This window comes from Protopterus annectens, chromosome 1.part1 (genome assembly GCF_019279795.1).
Source record: "Protopterus annectens isolate FY-2018-M chromosome 1.part1, PAN1.0, whole genome shotgun sequence".
Classification (NCBI taxonomy): domain Eukaryota; kingdom Metazoa; phylum Chordata; order Ceratodontiformes; family Protopteridae; genus Protopterus; species Protopterus annectens.
In genome coordinates, this window is record NC_056726.1 from 1,793,001,170 (window position 1) to 1,793,018,645 (window position 17,476).

General features: G+C 44.3%; 1 protein-coding gene across 6 annotated transcripts in view; it reads left to right on the forward strand.

Moving 5' to 3' along the window:
* The window catches only part of PUM1 (pumilio RNA binding family member 1), a 3,075,948-nt gene that overhangs the window by 2,614,126 nt on the left and 444,346 nt on the right, over positions 1-17,476 (forward strand). The gene's annotated exons all lie outside the window — the stretch shown is intronic.

Consider the following 17,476-nt stretch of genomic DNA (forward strand, 5'->3'; position numbering starts at 1 on the left):
TATTTTGATTGCTCCAGACTGGCCTCGCCAACACTGGTACCCACTCCTGCGCAATGTCACACCTTCCACCGTGGCACCTGCCTCAAACACTTTACTTTCTCAGCAGAACAACCAAATTCTGCACACTCAGCTCCAAACTTTGAATCTTGCAGCGTGGCTAATCATCTAATTTCACCCTTGGTATCCCTCAGCAAACCTGTGATGGATGTCATTTTGGAGGCTAGAAGGCCTAGTACTAGAAAATCTTATGCTGACAAATGGAAGAGATTCTGTGCCTGGAATCAGTCATAAGGAATAAGCACAGCAATGCTCAGTATTGCACAGATTCTGCAATACTTGACTGAGATGCTTCACAAGGGCCTATCTTTTTTTCCATAAAAATCCATGCCTCTGCCATTTCAGCTCATTACAACACAGAACCTCCCCTCTTCTCTCAACCTCTGCTAAAGCAGTATCTCAAAGGGGCCAAAAACTTAAGACCTCCCAGGAGAGCACCTACCCCTGCATTGGACCTCAATTTTGTTTTGGAAAAACTCACTCTCCCTCCTTTTGAGCCAGCTGCTTCTGCAGACCTAAAATTTCTCTCCTGGAAAACAGCTTTTCTTTTACCAGTCACTTCAGCTAAAAGGATTTCTAAAATGCAGGCTCTTATGGCAGTGGAGCCTTTCATTATTTTTTATCTGGACAGGGTGTCTCTCAAGACCAATCCATCTTTCATGCGTAAGGTGGTATCCAATGTGGCTCTTAATCAGGCCATTCATTTGCCAACTTTCTTTCCTAATCCACAGAACAAGGGTGAGCGGATTCTGCATTCATTGGACGTACACAGACAACTTAGATTTTACTTAAACAGGACAAAATCTCTAAGAAAATCTGACCAACTGTTGGTGGCATTTGCTGCAGGGACGGAAGGAAAGGCTATTTCAAAGCAGACTATTTCCAAATGGATAAGCCATTGTATTAGTTTCTGCTATATGCACCATGGTAAACCTATCCCCAAGGAGATCAGATCTCATTCCACCAGGGCTGCATCTACTTCTGCAGCCTTTCTCAGAGGGATTCCTACCAGAAACATTCTTGAAGCTGCTACCTGGAGCTCAGTTCATACGTTCACCAAACATTACCATTTACCTCTCCTTTCTAAATCCAGAGCTGGCTTTGCCACTGCTGTCATGCAGGGCCTTAAAGCTGCTCCTAATGCTGTATAAATCCATCCTCCCAACCATAGCTTTGGGATTCTACCCGAATGTTATGACTGCAACAGTGAAACATGAACATAGTACAGTTGTCTACACTTACCATAAATGTAGATGATGTTCTTCATGTTTCACTGTTGCAGTCATTACATTTGGGTAATCTGCTGGCAGGTTGCCCTCAGTCGGCCTGAATTCCAAAGTTTTGGGTCCTGCGTCTGTTGCTGTCTTCTCTTCCATGATGTCAGGTCGTCAGGGGTATAAAACATGCAGCAGACACCATTTTCTTTAGTCTTTCTTGCCGCGCGGTGCCCGAAGCAGAAGCATTTCGCAAGTGCCGGTCAGCCGACTACTGAAATATTCGAGTTTGAGTTTCAGAACCAAAGTCTTCACTAAAGCTAAGTACCCCGTTGGGGAAACTTTTTTCTTGCTTTTTACCGATGTCAGAACAAGTTAATAATTGTATTACTTGTGGGAAGTAAATACCTCATAAGGATTTCCATTTGTACTTTATTCCTTGCCTAGGCCCTGATCACAACGTGCCTGGCTGTCGGTTTTGTGCTAGATATAACCAATCCACTATTAAGCGTCAGTATATTTTTGCATCCAAGTATTTTGGAAACAGATTTAACTACCCAGAAATGTCGTCTGATAGCAATCCGACTACCGGAGTACATAAAAAACGCAAAGAGAAAGGCAGTCGAGATCCAAAACCGACAACGAAGCTTCTGCTAAGCCAGTCGCCGGTATTCAGTGAGGCGCTTTCGCAGCCCCTGATACCCGCTACCTTCGAGTCGCAGGCCTCTACCGACACCCATGTGGAGTCTGGCATGCCACAAGATACTCAAGGTATTGGACTGACGGGTGTATCTCCCTAGGATGGGTCCGGAGCCGCTGAGCAGGCACCGGCTTCTGAGGGTGTATTCAGACCTCACCATTTTTATATCAAACCGACGAAAGCTGCAAAACCAAAGGCAAAGACACCTTCTAAAACTAAAAAAACGACGCCTGAGCCACATGCACAGGCCTCTATGCCTACAAAACAGATGATCAAAATGGCTGAAGACCTTATTACCTTGATCAGGGGTACCCATCCCCCTCCAGATAAGAGGCCTAGACAAGACACTGACTATGAATCTTCAGATCAGGTTTCTGTTTGTTCTGATTCCTCTTCTGATCAGGAATTATCTTTACCTCCCTATGATGATTCTGATGCTGAGGAGTCTATTCCATCTGCATCTCCTCCTGAGGATTATTCATTTGGAGAAACCTTGCATACTTTGAGGGAGCATTTTCACTGGGAGAGTCAAGACTTCTCAGAATCAAAAAAGAGGCTCAGGGATTTCCTTCTTCTCCCTCTGCACAAGCCTTTAGCCATTTCCCCTGTTTTAGACATTGTGGATGATGTGTTTTCGTAGTCAAGCCTGACCCCTGACTCCTTACCACTGGCTCCCAGTAAGCTTGACAGATATTACAGGGTCCCTGACTCTTATAAATTTTTATTTAGAAACCCTGCTGCTGGTCCTGAAACTATTTCACAGGGTCCAAAGGGAGTTAAGGCCTCAACAGCAAAAAACCCTGCCCCCTCCGACAGATTCAAGGGCACTGGACAGATGGGGGAAAAAAGGTTTATACATCTGCAACCTTGGCCTTAAACTGTCAATTTCATATGCTTAAGTACCAACAGCATGTTATGGGATTGCTGAAACAGAAAATGATGCTGATTTCAGAATGTTCAGAAAATAAGGAATTGCAGGAATTATTGCATGCAGCTGAACAAGTTGGAAAGCATACTTTGCAACGTGGTTTTGATTCTGTAGAGGCCTCCTGCAGGGCCGCAGTTACTGGATCTGTGATTAGGAGGCATGCCTGGTTAAATGAACAAAATTTGCCTGATCATGTTAACGCTAAATTGCTAGATGCACCTTTACAGCATGATTCTGTGTTTGGTATTAAGGCAGAAGAGGTTTTAAAGAAAATGGAAGACAAAGCTAAGTCTATGCAAACTGTTAAAGATTTCTTACAAGTGCAGCCACCTAGATTCAGTAGACACTGGCCTACAAAAAATTGGGCCTTTCCTGTGTCAGACAGAGCTCAAAGGGGCAAATCCAGATGCCCTAAGGGTTCCAGGTACCAGGCTCAAGACTCATACAGGTCAAAGCAATGGGGGTGCATCCACCTCAAAATCTGGAGGAGATAAAGCGCAAACCTACAGAAAGCAATCCCAATGACTTCCCTCTGCCTACACCAAACACTTATCTTTTGGCAGCACCCATAGGGGGAAAATTAGCACTTTTTGCTCAAAATTGGCAGTTAATAACCCAGGACAAGTGGGTACTAAACATCGTATCACAGGGATACAGATTCCATTTCCACACTCTGCCAATGACAAATTGTTGGCCAGATCTGCCAAAAAAAACAATGGACGTAGGCACAGAAACAGGTTACGTCCCTCATGGATATGGGGACCATTTAGACAGTACCACAACAGGAAAAAGGACAGGATTTTTTCTCAAGACTGTTCTTGGTACCCAGAAAGGACAGGGCCTGGTGGCCAATACTGGATTTATTTATTTTGAACACATACTTGGACATTCCAAAATTCAAAATGCTAACTTTGCAACAGCTTCTGCCCATGCTGGGCAAGAATGCTTGGGTGGTGACTTTAGACCTAAAAGAGGCATACCTGCATGTCCCAATAAGACAGTCGTGCAGAAGATACCTCAGATTCAAGGCTGGCTTAAAGCATTACCAATTCTCTGCACTGCCCTTTGGCTTATCTACTGCGCCCAGGGTCTTTACAAAGTGCCTGGCACCAGTAATTGCATTTTGCAGACAAAAGTATTCAAATGTATCCCTACTTGGACAACTGTCTCATTCAAGCAGAGAACAAGGACACACTTCTACGACACCTGGCATTTGTGAAAAGGCTTCTAACATGCCTAGGGTACACAATAAATGAAAAGAAATCACAACTGGTACCCTCTCAAAAGATAACATTCCTGGGTGCAAGCTTGAATACAACTGCCCAGATGGCTTACCTCACGCCAGACAAACAAAGGCAACTGACTACTTACTTCAAACTGATGGCAACAAAAACCCAGTCTTCTGCAAGACAAATTCTGCAGACTCTGGGCTTCATGGCATCCTACTAATTCCATATGCAAGACTGCATGTGAGGAAACTTCAGTGGTACCTAAAAAGTTTATGAAGTCAACATTCACACAGTCTGGAAACAGTGATTCCTCTCATCCGCTGCCGGCAGTAGGAGTTTCTATGGTGGGCAAAGGCCTGTCACCAAGATATGGGACGGCCCTTCACTCTACCCCCTGCCAGCCAAACCTTAACAACAGACGCATCAGATTATGCCTGGGGGGTCCACATGGCAGGAAGATGCATTCACGGCATATGGGCACCAAATCAAATGCATCTGCATATCAACCGGAAAGAGATGCTAGCTGTTCAATATGCTCTAACAGCCTTCAATGACTTACTTCATCCAGGACAACTACTGATAAAGACGGACAACACCACAGTCATGTGATATATAAACAAGCAAGGGGGCACACACTCATACCCCCTTTGCAGATTAGCCATGGCACTGTGGGACACAGCTTTGACCTACCAAATAAATCTTCAAGCTCAATTCCTGCCAGAAAAACAAAACACTCTGGCAGACGATTTAAGCAGAAACCTTATGGATCCTCACAAATAGAAACTAAATCCACAAGTCTTCAGCATGATAACAGAGAAATGGGGGAGCCCAGACATAGATCAATTTGCCTCTCCTCACAGTTATCAACTGAAAAGATTCTGCACAAGCACTTATCACAGACAAGCATGGAAAGTGGATGCCCTATCCTTCAGTTGGAAAAACATATCCGTTTACGCCTTTCCTCCTCTGCCTCTTGTACCCAAGGTCCTCCTAAAAGTCAGACGAGAAGCCAAAGATGATATTAATTGCCCGGGCTGGCCCCGCCAATACTGGTACCCAATCCTAAGGAACTTGTCTCAATACCCAGCTTGGACCTTGCCTCAGAAACCACAACTACTGTCCCAGCAAAACAATCCGATCCTGCACAATCAACTACAGACTCTGAACCTGGCAGCATGGCTAATCCTGTAATCATACAGACGACACCTCTCAGCAAAGCTGTGAATGGATGTCATTTTGGAAGCCAGAAGGCCTAGTACTAGAAAATCTTATGCTGACAAATGTAAGAGATTCTGTGCTTGGAATCAAGCACAAGGAACTGATATAGCAGAACCGCATATTCCTCAGATATTACAGTACTTAACTGAGATGCTTGACAAAGGCCTATCGTTCTCATCAATCAAAATCCATGCCTCTGCCATTTCGTCTCATTACAATTCAGAGCCACCAATCTTTTCTCATCCTTTACTAAAGCAGTATCTTAGAGGAGCCAAAAATTTAAGGCCTTCTAGAAGATCACCATTACCTGCATGGGACCTCAATTATGTGTTGGAAAAGCTCACCCTGCCTCCATTTGAACCAGCTGCTACCGCTGATATAAAGTTCTCATCATGGAAGACAGCTCTGCTACTAGCAATTACTTCAGCAAGAAGAGTTTCAGAGCTACAGGCCCTCGTGGCTGTAGAGCCTTTTGTCATATTTTACCCAGACAGGATGTCTCTGAGGACAAATCGTACTTTTATGCCTAAGGTAGTTTCCAGTGTGGCTCTTAACCAAACAATTCATCTGCCAAATTTTTATCCAAATTCGCAGAACAAAGGGGAGAGTATTCTGCATTCCTTGGATGTACACAGACAGCTAAGATTCTACTTGAGCAGGACTAAAGCTCTAAGAAAAAACTGAGCAATTACTAGTGTCGTATGCTGCAGGATCAGAAGGAAAGGCTAGTTCAAAGCTGACAATTTCAAAGTGGATAAGCCATTGCATCCATTTCTGCTACTTACACCATGGTAAACCTGTGCCCAAGGGCATTAGGTCTCACTCCACCAGGGCTGCAGCTACTTCAGCAGCCTTTCTAAGGGGAGTACCAACCAAGGACATTCTAGAGGCTGCTACTTGGAGTTCTGTTCACACCTTTACAAAACATTACCATTTGCCTCTGTACTCTAAGTCCAGGGCAGGCTTTGCCACTGCAGTGCCGCAGGGCCTTATAGCCTCACCTCCCAACCATAGCTTTGGGATTCTACCCAAATGTAATGACTGCAACAGTGAAACACGAAGAACATAGTACAGTTGTGTACACTTACCATAAATGTAGATGTTCGAGTGTATTCACTGTTGCAGTCCAGGTTACCCTCCCACCATCCCCCTGTCATTCTACAGTTTATCTTTCCTTCTCTGTCTTCTACAACCTATGTGGTGTATTTGCTTGTAGATGAAGGTAAAGTTTATATTGATGCATGTATGTGTATATATATATATATATATATATATATGTGTGTGTGTGTATATTTAAATATTTAGAATATTGCTACCTTTTTGGGGGCACCTGACATCATCGGGGGCAAGAAAAACTAAAGAAAATGGCGTCGGCTGCATGTTTTATACCCCTGACGACCTGACGTCATGGAAGAGAAGACAGCAACCGACGCAGGACCCAAGACTTTGGAATTCAGGCCGACTGAGGGCAACCTGCCAGCAGATTACCCAGATGTAATGACTGCAACAGTGTGTATACACTCTTAACCTCTACATTTATGGTAAGTGTATACAACTGTACTTTCGAGTGTATTCACTGTTGCAGTCCTGGTTACCCACCCTCCAGCCCCCTGTTTCTTTACTATACCTCTACTTTCCTTTACTATGCTTAAAAGCCTTCTTGGTGTATTTGCTTTTGTTTAGAGGTATATTTTTTGTGTTTTAAATTGTATATATATATATATTGCCCCCCATTTGGGGGGCACCTGACATCTGGGGCAAGAAAAACTGATGTAATGGCGTCGGCTGCATGTTTTATACCCCTGACGTCGTGGAAGAAGAGACAGCAACCGACGCAGGTCCCATGACTTTGTTAATCAGGCCGACTGAGGACAACCTGCTAGCAGATTACCCAAATGTAATGACTGCAACAGTGAATGCACTCGAACATCTACATTTATGGTAAGTGTACACAACTGTACTATTCATGGCCTTCTTCATTCCCATGCTTTCCTAGGCCAGGCTGCATATGAAGTAATTACAGTGCTACCTCGAAAATGTGTAGGGCCTGCATACGCAAGCACCATCGGCCAAAATAAGGCTGATACCAGGCCTAGAAGGCTTTTCTACATACTGTTCCAAGATCTACCATTTTGCTTTACAGCAAATTCCACTACTGATGGCTTGGAGACAGCTTGAGGGGCGATCTTCAAACAGTTACAGGCCTAATAGTAGTCAGGAATCACATAAATTAGAAGGCGTTTCCTACAGCACAAGGGGCTTTAGTAGCACTGAGAGAGAAATTAAAACCAGGGGTGCTAGCCTGGATACAGATCATGATACAGACCTATAACGACAACAAAGAGAAATCCATTCCTGCCTACCCTATTACATAGCTATGGGGATGCAAATCACAGTGTACTCAATGAAATGGCATCTGTTGGCTCAGTACCTCCCGGGTGCGCTGTACCAACTGGCAGATAGTCAACAGAAGCCTGTAGACACCCACTTATGGTGGCTGCATCGGGAAATCATTCTCAGCATAGCCGAGGAATGGGAGACCCCACAGATGGAACTCTTTGCCACCAGGAAAAACACATTTTTTAAAAGTTTCAGTTACATAGGGAAGAGCCACTCAGCCTGGAATACAGACACTTCTTTTTGAAAAAGAACTTGTGTGACTCAGGGACCCTGTAGTATCTGTCAGGTTTTCTGGGAGCAGGAGGCAGGGAATCAGGGCCAAACTAGATTCCGAAAAAGCATCATCAACAATGTCTAGTACAGGAGGAATAGCTAAAGGCCTATGCTGAGGTAGGAGAAGGAAATCCCTAAGCCTCTTTTTTGAATTAGAAAAATCCTGACTCCTTTAAATCAGGACTGCCTGTTTGGCAACAAGGCTGAGGAAGTTCTTAAAAAGATGGAAGATAAAGCTAAATCTATGCAAACTGTTAAAGATTTTTTACAAGTTCAGCGTCCTAGATTTAGTAGGCACTGGCCCTCTAAGAATTGGTCCTTTCCAGCCCCTTCCAGGTCTTCTCAAGCCAAACCCAGACCCAGCAAAAAACCCAGGTTTCAGTCCCAGGGAACTCACAGAACTAAGCAGTGGGGGGCCTCCACTTCCAAGTCTGGGAATAATAAGACTCCCCCCTATGGTAAACTGTCTCAATGACTTCCTTTTAAAATTTCCAAGCACTTATCAACTGACTGCCCCTTTGGGGGAAAAGATTGCTCTTCATGCAAAGAATTGGGAACTCATTACCCAGGGCAAATGGGTTTTAAATGTAGTGTCCCAGGGATACAGATTTCACTTCCACATGTTGCCAACACCAAGTGGGTGGCCAGACCTACCCCCAAATCAGTGGGCAGAGGCCCAAAAACAAGTACTTTCTCTCTTAAGCATGGGGGCTATTCAACTGGTACCAGAAGAGGAAAAGGGGCAATGTTTCTACTCGAGACTTTTCCTGATACACAGAAAAGACAATTCATGGCATCCTATCCTGGACCTGTCTACTCTAAACACCTTTTTGGAGATTCCAAAATTCAAGATACTGACTCTTCAATTACTTCCTATGCTAGGCAAAGATGCCTGGTTGGCAACACTAGATTTAAAAGAAGCATACCTTCACATCCCAATCAGGGAGTCTTGCAGAAGATACCTACGCTTCAAAGCAGGCTACACGCACTATCAGTTCTCTGCACTGCCCTTTGGCTTATCTACTGCACCCAGGGTATTCACAAAGTGCCTAGCTCCAGTTATTGCATTTTGCAGGCAAAGAAATATTCAAATATACCCATACCTGGACGATTGTCTAATTCAGGCAGAAAGCCAGGATATACTTTTGAATCATCTGGCCTTTGTAAAAAGGGTTCTAACTTGTCTGAGGTACACCATAAACGAAAAGAAATCACACCTGGCACCCTCTCAACAAATTATATTCCTGGAGCAAGCTTGAATACAACTTCCCAGATGGCTTACCTCACGCCAGAAAAGCAAATTTATTTGACAACCTACTTCAAACAAGTGGCCACAAAAATCCTACTATATCTGCAAGACAAATACTGCAAGCATTGGGGTTCATGGCCTCCTGCATTCTTCTAATTCCATATGCAAGACTGCATATGAGGAAACTACAGTGGTATCTAAAAAGCCTATGGTGTCAACATTCTCAAGACCTAGAAACAGTGATTCCTATCATACCTTGCCTACGCCTAGAGTTCCTTTGGTGGGCAGAGGCCTGCCACCAAAACAAGGGACTACCTTTCACACCAAACCCCCGTCCAAACCCTAACAACAGACGCATCAGACTATGCATGGGGGGCTCACCTGGCAGGGAAGTGCATTCAGGGCAAATTGGAACCCAAGTCAAATGCACCTGCATATCAATCAAAAAGAAATATTAGTTGTACAGAATGCTCTGACAGACAACACCACTGTTATGTGGTACATAAGCAAGCAGGGGGGTACACATTCTTACCCCCTCTGCAGACTAGCCATGGCATTGTGGGACACAGCCTTGAGCTACCAAGTGCACCTACAAGCTCAATTCCTGCCCGGAAAATTAAATACAGTGGCAGACGGACTAAGCAGAAACCTCATGGACCCACACGAGTGGAAATTGGAACCAAGGATTTTCACCATGTTGACAAGCAAATGGGGGAGCCCAGATATAGACCTGTTTGCCTCTCCCTAGAACTACCAATTGGACAAATTTTGCACAAGGACTCCACACAAACAAGTCTGGAAAGTGAATGCTCTGTCCTTCATCTGGAAAAACCTATCAGTCTATGCCTTCCCCCCTGCCTCTGCTCTCCAAAGTACTACTAAAAATCAAACAGGACAAATCAAGGATGATTTTGATTGCTCCATACTGGCAGCGCCAACACTGGTACCCCCTCCTGCACAGTGTGTCACGGTTATCGCCATGGCACCTGCCTCAGACTCCTTCCCTGCTGTCTCAGCAGGAGAACCAGATTCTGCACCCTCAGCTTCTGACACTGAACCTTGCAGCCTGGCTAATTACTTAATCTCTCCTTCACCATCCCTCAGCAAACCTATGATGGATATCATTTTAGAGGCAAGGAGGCCTAGTACTAGAAAATCTTATGCTGAAAAATGGAAAAGATTCTGTGCCTGGAACCAATCTCAAGGGATGATCACAACAGTGGCCAATTTACCTCAGATTTTACAATACTTAACTGAGATGCTTCACAAGGGCCTGTCTTTTTCCTCCATTAAAATCCCTGCCTAAGCCATTTGAGCTCATTATAACACAGAACATCCCCTCTTCTCTCATCCACTGCTCAAGCAGTTCCTCAGAGGGACCAAACATTTGAGACCACCCTTGAGAGCTCCAACCCCAGCCTGGGACCTTAACTTTGTCTTGGAGAAACTCACTCTACCTCCTTTCGAGCCAGCTGCTACTGCATACTTAAAATTTATTTCTTGGAAAACAGCTTTCATTTTAGCAATCACTTCAGCTAGAAGGGTATCTGAATTACAGGCCCTTATGGCAGTGGAGCACTTCATCATCTTTCATGCGGACAGGGTGTCCCTCAGAACCAATCCATCCTTCATGCCCAAGGTGGTATTCAGTGTCACTCTTAATCAGTCCATTCATTTGCTAACCTTCTTTCCCAGTCCACAGAATAAAGGGGAACGGATACTGCATTCCTTAGATGTGCACAGATAACTTAGATTCTACTTGGACAGGACTAAACCTCAAAGGAAATCTAAACAACTGCTGGTGGCATTTGCTACAGGGGCAGAGGGGAAGGCTATTTCAAAGCAAACCATTTCTAAATGGATAAGCCATTGCATTCATTTCTGCTGTAATCACCATGGAAAACCTATCCCCCAGGGGATTAGACCTCACTCCACCAGGGCTGCATCTACCGCTACAGCCTTTCTCAGAGGACATCCTAGAAGCTGCTACCTGGAGTTCTGTACATACTTTCACCAAGCATTATCATTTGCCAATTTTTTTCTAAATCCAGAGCTGGTTTTGCCACTGCAGTCTTGCAGGGCCTTATAGCTGGCCCTAATGCTATCTAAATTCCTCCTCTCAACCATAGCTTTGGGAATCTATCCAAATGTAATGACTGCAACAGTGAAACACGAAGAACATAGTACAGTTGTGTACACGTACCATAAATGTAGATGTTCGAGTGTATTCACTGTTGCAGTCCTGGTTACCCTCCTTCCAACCCCCTAACTTCTTTTGGCTATACCTCTACTTTTCTTTACTGTGCTTAAAACCCTTTTTGGTGTATTTGCTTTTTTGTTGGAGGTATACCTTTGTGGTTTTATGTTTAATTGCTTCCCATTAGGGAGGCACCTGATATCTGGGGCAAGAAAAACTGATGTAATGGTGTCGGGTGCATGTTTTATACCCCTGACGACCTGACATCATGGAATAAGGGACAGCAAATGATGCAGGACCCAAGACTTTGTTATTCAGGCCAGCTGAGGGCTACCTGCAAGCAGATAACCCAAATGTAATGACTGCAACAGTGAATACACTCGAACATCTACATTTATGGTAAGTGTACAGAACTGTACTTTGCTTCTCCTGGGCCTTCTACCTTTGAGGTTGTAGAGTGGGCCTTCTCTTTACCCCGAGAAAGGACATCCTTGCACTTTTCAAATATACCTTTCGTTCACGAACTCCAAGCACAAATCCTATCATGCCTACTCCACCGGGACAGCCACATTTTTCAAGCCTTCAGCCAGTGCTCATTCAGGACTCCTCACCTTCTTCTTGTACTTCAGCAGATCATTCCTTTGAAGAGATCCCTAAGGAAAGAATATGCAAAACGAAGCACCTAGCTTCCCTGCAGGAATCTGTCATGGAATACACTGATTTCAATGAAGGGGAAAGGGTCCCAAGATCCCCACCTGGTTATTCTCTCTTTAGAGAAATACTAGAATTCCTTAAAGAGAGAGGTGGGTGGTTCTCTGATACCCCTACCCAGGAGGAGTCAGTTTTTCTTGGAGGCTTTCAGGACTGGCCTGACAATACCTTGGGTGGTCCCTTTGGCTGATGTGTTAATCAGCCTTATCTCATGCAGGGCATGGAAGAAAGCCGATACAAAGGAAACTATCCGTAAGATACCCGACAGTTTTCTAGCTCCTGCAAAAGATAGGGCCCACTGGAGCAAGGGAGACGCTATAGAGGCAAGGGTGGTGATGGCAGCCACCAAGAGAGAGCTTGCAGAACAATGCTCGTCTGTCCACCCTCCTAATAGAGAGTTGAGGACATTGAACAGGTTTGGTAAATGCATTTACAACTCCGCGACCTTTGCCCTTCAGTTGCTGAGTTATTTGCCATATATCACCAGGCTGCAAAGAGATTTGATCAAAGAGCTTTCCAAATCTCTTTCAGGGTCCATGTCTGTGGAGGACCAGAAGAAAACTTCTTCACAGCTGGCCACCCTGAAGTCCATCTACAGTGCACTCTTGAGGTTAATATCATGCTGCTGAGGAGTACCTGTATGACCCGTGGGGTCAGGCATAGTGATCAAGAGGCATGCTGGATGTGCTTGTGTGATTTTGCGGAACCGTTTGTCTTCATTCATCAGTGCTTCCTTTGATGGCTCATCGTTCGATCCCAAACCCAGAATTGAGCAAGGCGGAAAGACTCTGTCTACTGTTGGGATTCGTTTTTCTACTCCTGGGAGGTCTTTCTCCAGGAACCAGTGAGGTAGTAGAAAAAATGATTCTACAAGTCACAAGGGCCTTTCCAGGACTCACAAAAGAGAGTTCCTCCGGAGAGGCACTGTAATGGAAAGTGCTGCAGTCATGGTAGAGATGGCGCACAGAAGCAGAGCTTCAGAGATACCGTCTCTGACAGACCTTACCAGCACTTCTGAAGTGTTACCCGATTGCTGCACCCAGAAGCCTGGGTTTTCATCACAAAAGCCACTTGTCTGCAGAAAATCATATCCAGAAGTTACTTCATACTATTTTCCCAATTTCCACCAGCAGAAATGAAAAAGAGTCCCGATGTTCCACCCATTCAGAGGAAGACTACAGCTTTGGAAATAGAAAAGCTGCTAGAAAGAGTCATCTAAAAGTCCCACCAGAACAACAAGGATCTGGAGCTTATTCAAGATTCTTTTTAGTGCGTAAAAAGACAGGTTACTTTAGACCAATTCTGGCTCTAAGCAGACTCAGCCAGTACATAAAATACACAAAAGTTTTGGATGGGCATGGTTCTGTCCATTTTACCTTTTTCTACGAAAAGACTAGATACACTTGACAAATCTTCAAGGTACATACTATCATATCAAAATGAACAAACGCTCAAGAAGATACCTGCCCTTCCAGCTGGGAGACGGCCATTATCAGTTCAGAGCAGTACCCTTTGGTCTCACCACAGCTCCCAATGTGTTCACCAAATGCATGGTGATGGTAGTGGCTCACCTGAGACTGATGGGATTCTGGGTATTTCCATATCTAGACAACTGGCTTCTGATCCACCCCATCAAGTCAGTTGATTCAAGTGAGGAATTACTTGCTCCAGTTATGTCACTTTCAGGGCATCAAAGTCAACTACACCACTGCACAGCTTTACCCCTACACAGACCCTAGAGTTCATAGGTGCTCTTTTAGACACTATCAACCAAGATCACTTTGCTTTCTATAACAAGAGTTCACACTGTCAGGTCATGAAGGTGATTTCCCTTTCCTATCCAACAGCAAGACTAGTCCTTTAAGTGTTAGGATTGATGACAGCTGCAATAACTGTAGTCCCTTTAACCAGGTATCATATGCTTCTCCTTCAGTGGACACTTCCAGTACAGTGGTGTGTGCTTTTACATCCTCAAAGTGACACAGTCAAGATTTCCAAAGTTTGCAAGGAGTACCTTCTTTGGTGGATTCATTCAGAAGTCAACTCTCAAGGTTGTCCCTTTTTTCTCCCAGAGCCATTTGCCACAGTCACGAAGGACCATCACAGATTGGGTTGGAGGCTTTTATTAGGAAGAACAGTCCAAGGTGTATGGCCCCCAGAAGATGCTAGTCTGCATGTCAGTGTCCTGGAGATGAGAGCTGTCCTACTGATGTTGCAAGCCTTTCAAGATATTCTACCTTTGGGAATGATTGCAGTACATACACCAGAATACTGACATATGTTGTCCATGTCAACAAACAGGGAACCAGATCTTACCTGTTATGTCGAGTGGCAGTTGGTCATCTCTTCTGGTCACTTTCTTTTGGTGCAGAACATGTGAGAGAAAACCAGCGTGCTGACACACTGGTTAAGCAGGTCCTTTTTGATGCCTCATGAATGGTATCTCAATCAAACAGTGGTGGAAGAGATTTTTTTATCATTGAGGTCAAACTTCCTGTGTTTTTTTTGCTTCTGCCCTCAACAGTAAGTGCAGCAGGTTCTTTGCCCTAGTCCAAGTCCATCCGCAGAGTGAGTCACCAAGAGATGCTCTGGTCCATGATTGGGCCTCAGGTCTCCTTTACACATATGCCTTGTTACCATTAATCCCTAAACTTCTACAGAAAGCATCCCACTTGAAGAGCACAATCATCTTCATTGGAACCTTTTGGCTTCGACAGATCTGGTTTGCCTTCCTCTGGCCTCATCTTACTTATCCTCCTTGGATACTGGATCCATGTCTGGATCTTTTGTCTCACCCAGCAGGGATGCGACATCCAGACATTAATGGCCTCAAGTTAACTGCATGGTTAGACAGCCCAGGCTTTCTTCCCCAGTTCGACAGATTTTTTTATCCTCTCAGAAGCTTTCCACTTGGAAAATTTACAAGAGTAAATGGAAAAGACTTTTAGTCTGGGACCTTCAGAGAGACTTGGAGTCTGTCTTACTGTGCCCCAGTCTCAGCAGTTCTAAGTTTTTTGGTCTCCATTTTTAACAATGAGGTGTGCTTATCTGCTATCAAAGTTCAGCTAGTGTCCATTTCTAATTTTCATTCAGGAGCAAGTCACTTTTCCCTGGCTTCCTCAAGATTATGCAATGCCTTCTTTAAAAGTACCTTTGTACTCATGCCCCCAGTTAAAGATCCTACCCCTTCTTGGGATTTGACTTTTCTCTTTCAGGCTCTTGCCCAGCCTCCCTTTGAACATTCTGTTAAAATTGATCTTTATGTTTTTATCCTGGAAAACAATCTTTCCAGTCAGTATTACCTATACTAGATGAGTATCTGATCTCCAAGCCCTTTCTGCAAAACCTCCATACTTGATTTTCCATAAAGATGGTCTCTTTATGCATAAACCCATCCTTTCTACCTAAGGTAGCTTCTGAATCCAACTTAAATCGGGTCATCAGTTTACACAGGTATTCTTCCCTAAATTTTCATACAAAGGCGGGGTATATGCTGCATCTTCTGGATGTACATAGGCTCATTACAAGTTAGACATACTATCCAGGAATAGGGCAGCATTTGAGTCTGTTGTACTCTGGAATATCTTCCCATGAGAAGCACCCAAGATTCATCTGGCTAGAGACTCTGTCCCCTAAGTTGAAGAATGAATGAAAATGACAACATCAGACACAAAACTTGTGTACTTACCATAATGATGCATCTGTGTTGTCCATTTCTGTTCTCCAACCCCCTTCCTTCTCTCTTAGTGAGGCCTAAGGGTTGTCTTTTTGGGAATTCACCCATTCCTTGTTTTGAGCTCAAGCCTTTCTATATGTTCTTATCTTATTTTTTTATAGTAGATGTATAGTATGATATCCTTCTATTCCAATGTTGCAGTATTCACTAGTGGGTTTACCCTTCTTCCCATCAGCTTGCTCAGCCAGGTTTCCAAAGCATTTTCAGTCCCTGTTGGTGCATCTGACGTCTGACATGTAGGCTGGTATGTGGGCTGTAAAAGTGACATCTGTGTGCACCAGTCCTCAGAACCAAGAAGCCCCAAATGGAGCCAGTCCTAATAGCATAGCCTGTGTAGGAACCGAGGAGAGCAAGTGTAAGGAGAACAGGGGATGGAGGGAGAGAAGGGATACTGCAACATGGAAGAGAAGGACATCTATGATTATGGTAAGATTTTACACAACTTTCCTATGTCCTTCTGTTCCATTGTTGCAGTATTCACTAGTGGTGAGTACAAAAGCTCACTGCTGGCTGGGTGGTGATCTGGATAAGCATTCCAGGAACCCATGCAGGATAGCCCTAGGCCTGGAGATGTGGTCCAGCTTGTAGTGTCTGGTGAAGGTGTGCACAAATGACCAAGTAGCAGCTTTGAGAATGCAGTTTGTATCCAGACCTTTAAAGAAGACTCCAGAGGGAAGCCATGGCCCCTTGTGGAATGGGCTCTGACGTTGCCCATTAATGTCTTTCCATGGTGAGAGTAACAAAAGGAGATGGCCCCAGCAATCCAAGAAGAAATGGTTTGCTTTCCTACAGCTTTCCCCAGAGCCCTGGGGTGGAAGGAAACAAACAGCTGGTCTGATTTGCATATAGGTTTGGTCTTATGCAAGTCGAAATGGAGTTGCCTGTGTACATCCAGGGAGTGAAGGACTCTCTCACCATCTCCCTGAGGGTTAGAAAAGAAGGTGGTGGGCAGGTGAATAGTCTGATTAAGGGAGAGGTCATTAACCACCTTGGGGGTGAAGGAGGGATTAATCCTGAGGGTGACCCTGTCCATATGGAAAACGAGGAAGGGTGGAGTAGACATAAGGGCTTGGAGCTCTGAGACCCTCCTGGCTGATGTTAAAGCTACTAGCAGTACTGTTTTCCAAGTACAAAATTTCAAGTCAGCCTTACCAGATGATTCAAAGGGTGGCAGAGTGAGTTTTTCCAGCACATAATTAAGATCCCAGGGAGGAGGAGTTGGTTTCCTAGGAAGAGAAAGGGCATCTGTGGTTATGGTAGGATTTTACACAGCTTTCCTTTTTTATTTAGTTTCTTTTTTTATAGTAGAGTGTCGTGTATATGTTACTGTTGGGCAGCAAACTCAATCTGAGGTATACCAGGAGTGTGGGGTATTATGGGTAAAGAGAAGAGCTTGGGAGCTGGATCCGTGAGTCTGGTAAAATTGTCCCGAGTTGGATCAGAAACACAAGATGAGGAAGAATGAAGATAGATAATATAGATACATTGTTCGAGTAAGTACGTAACTTTTGTCTAAAATTATTTTCGTCATCCTTTCTACAAAATCTTAGTGGAAAAGAAGCCT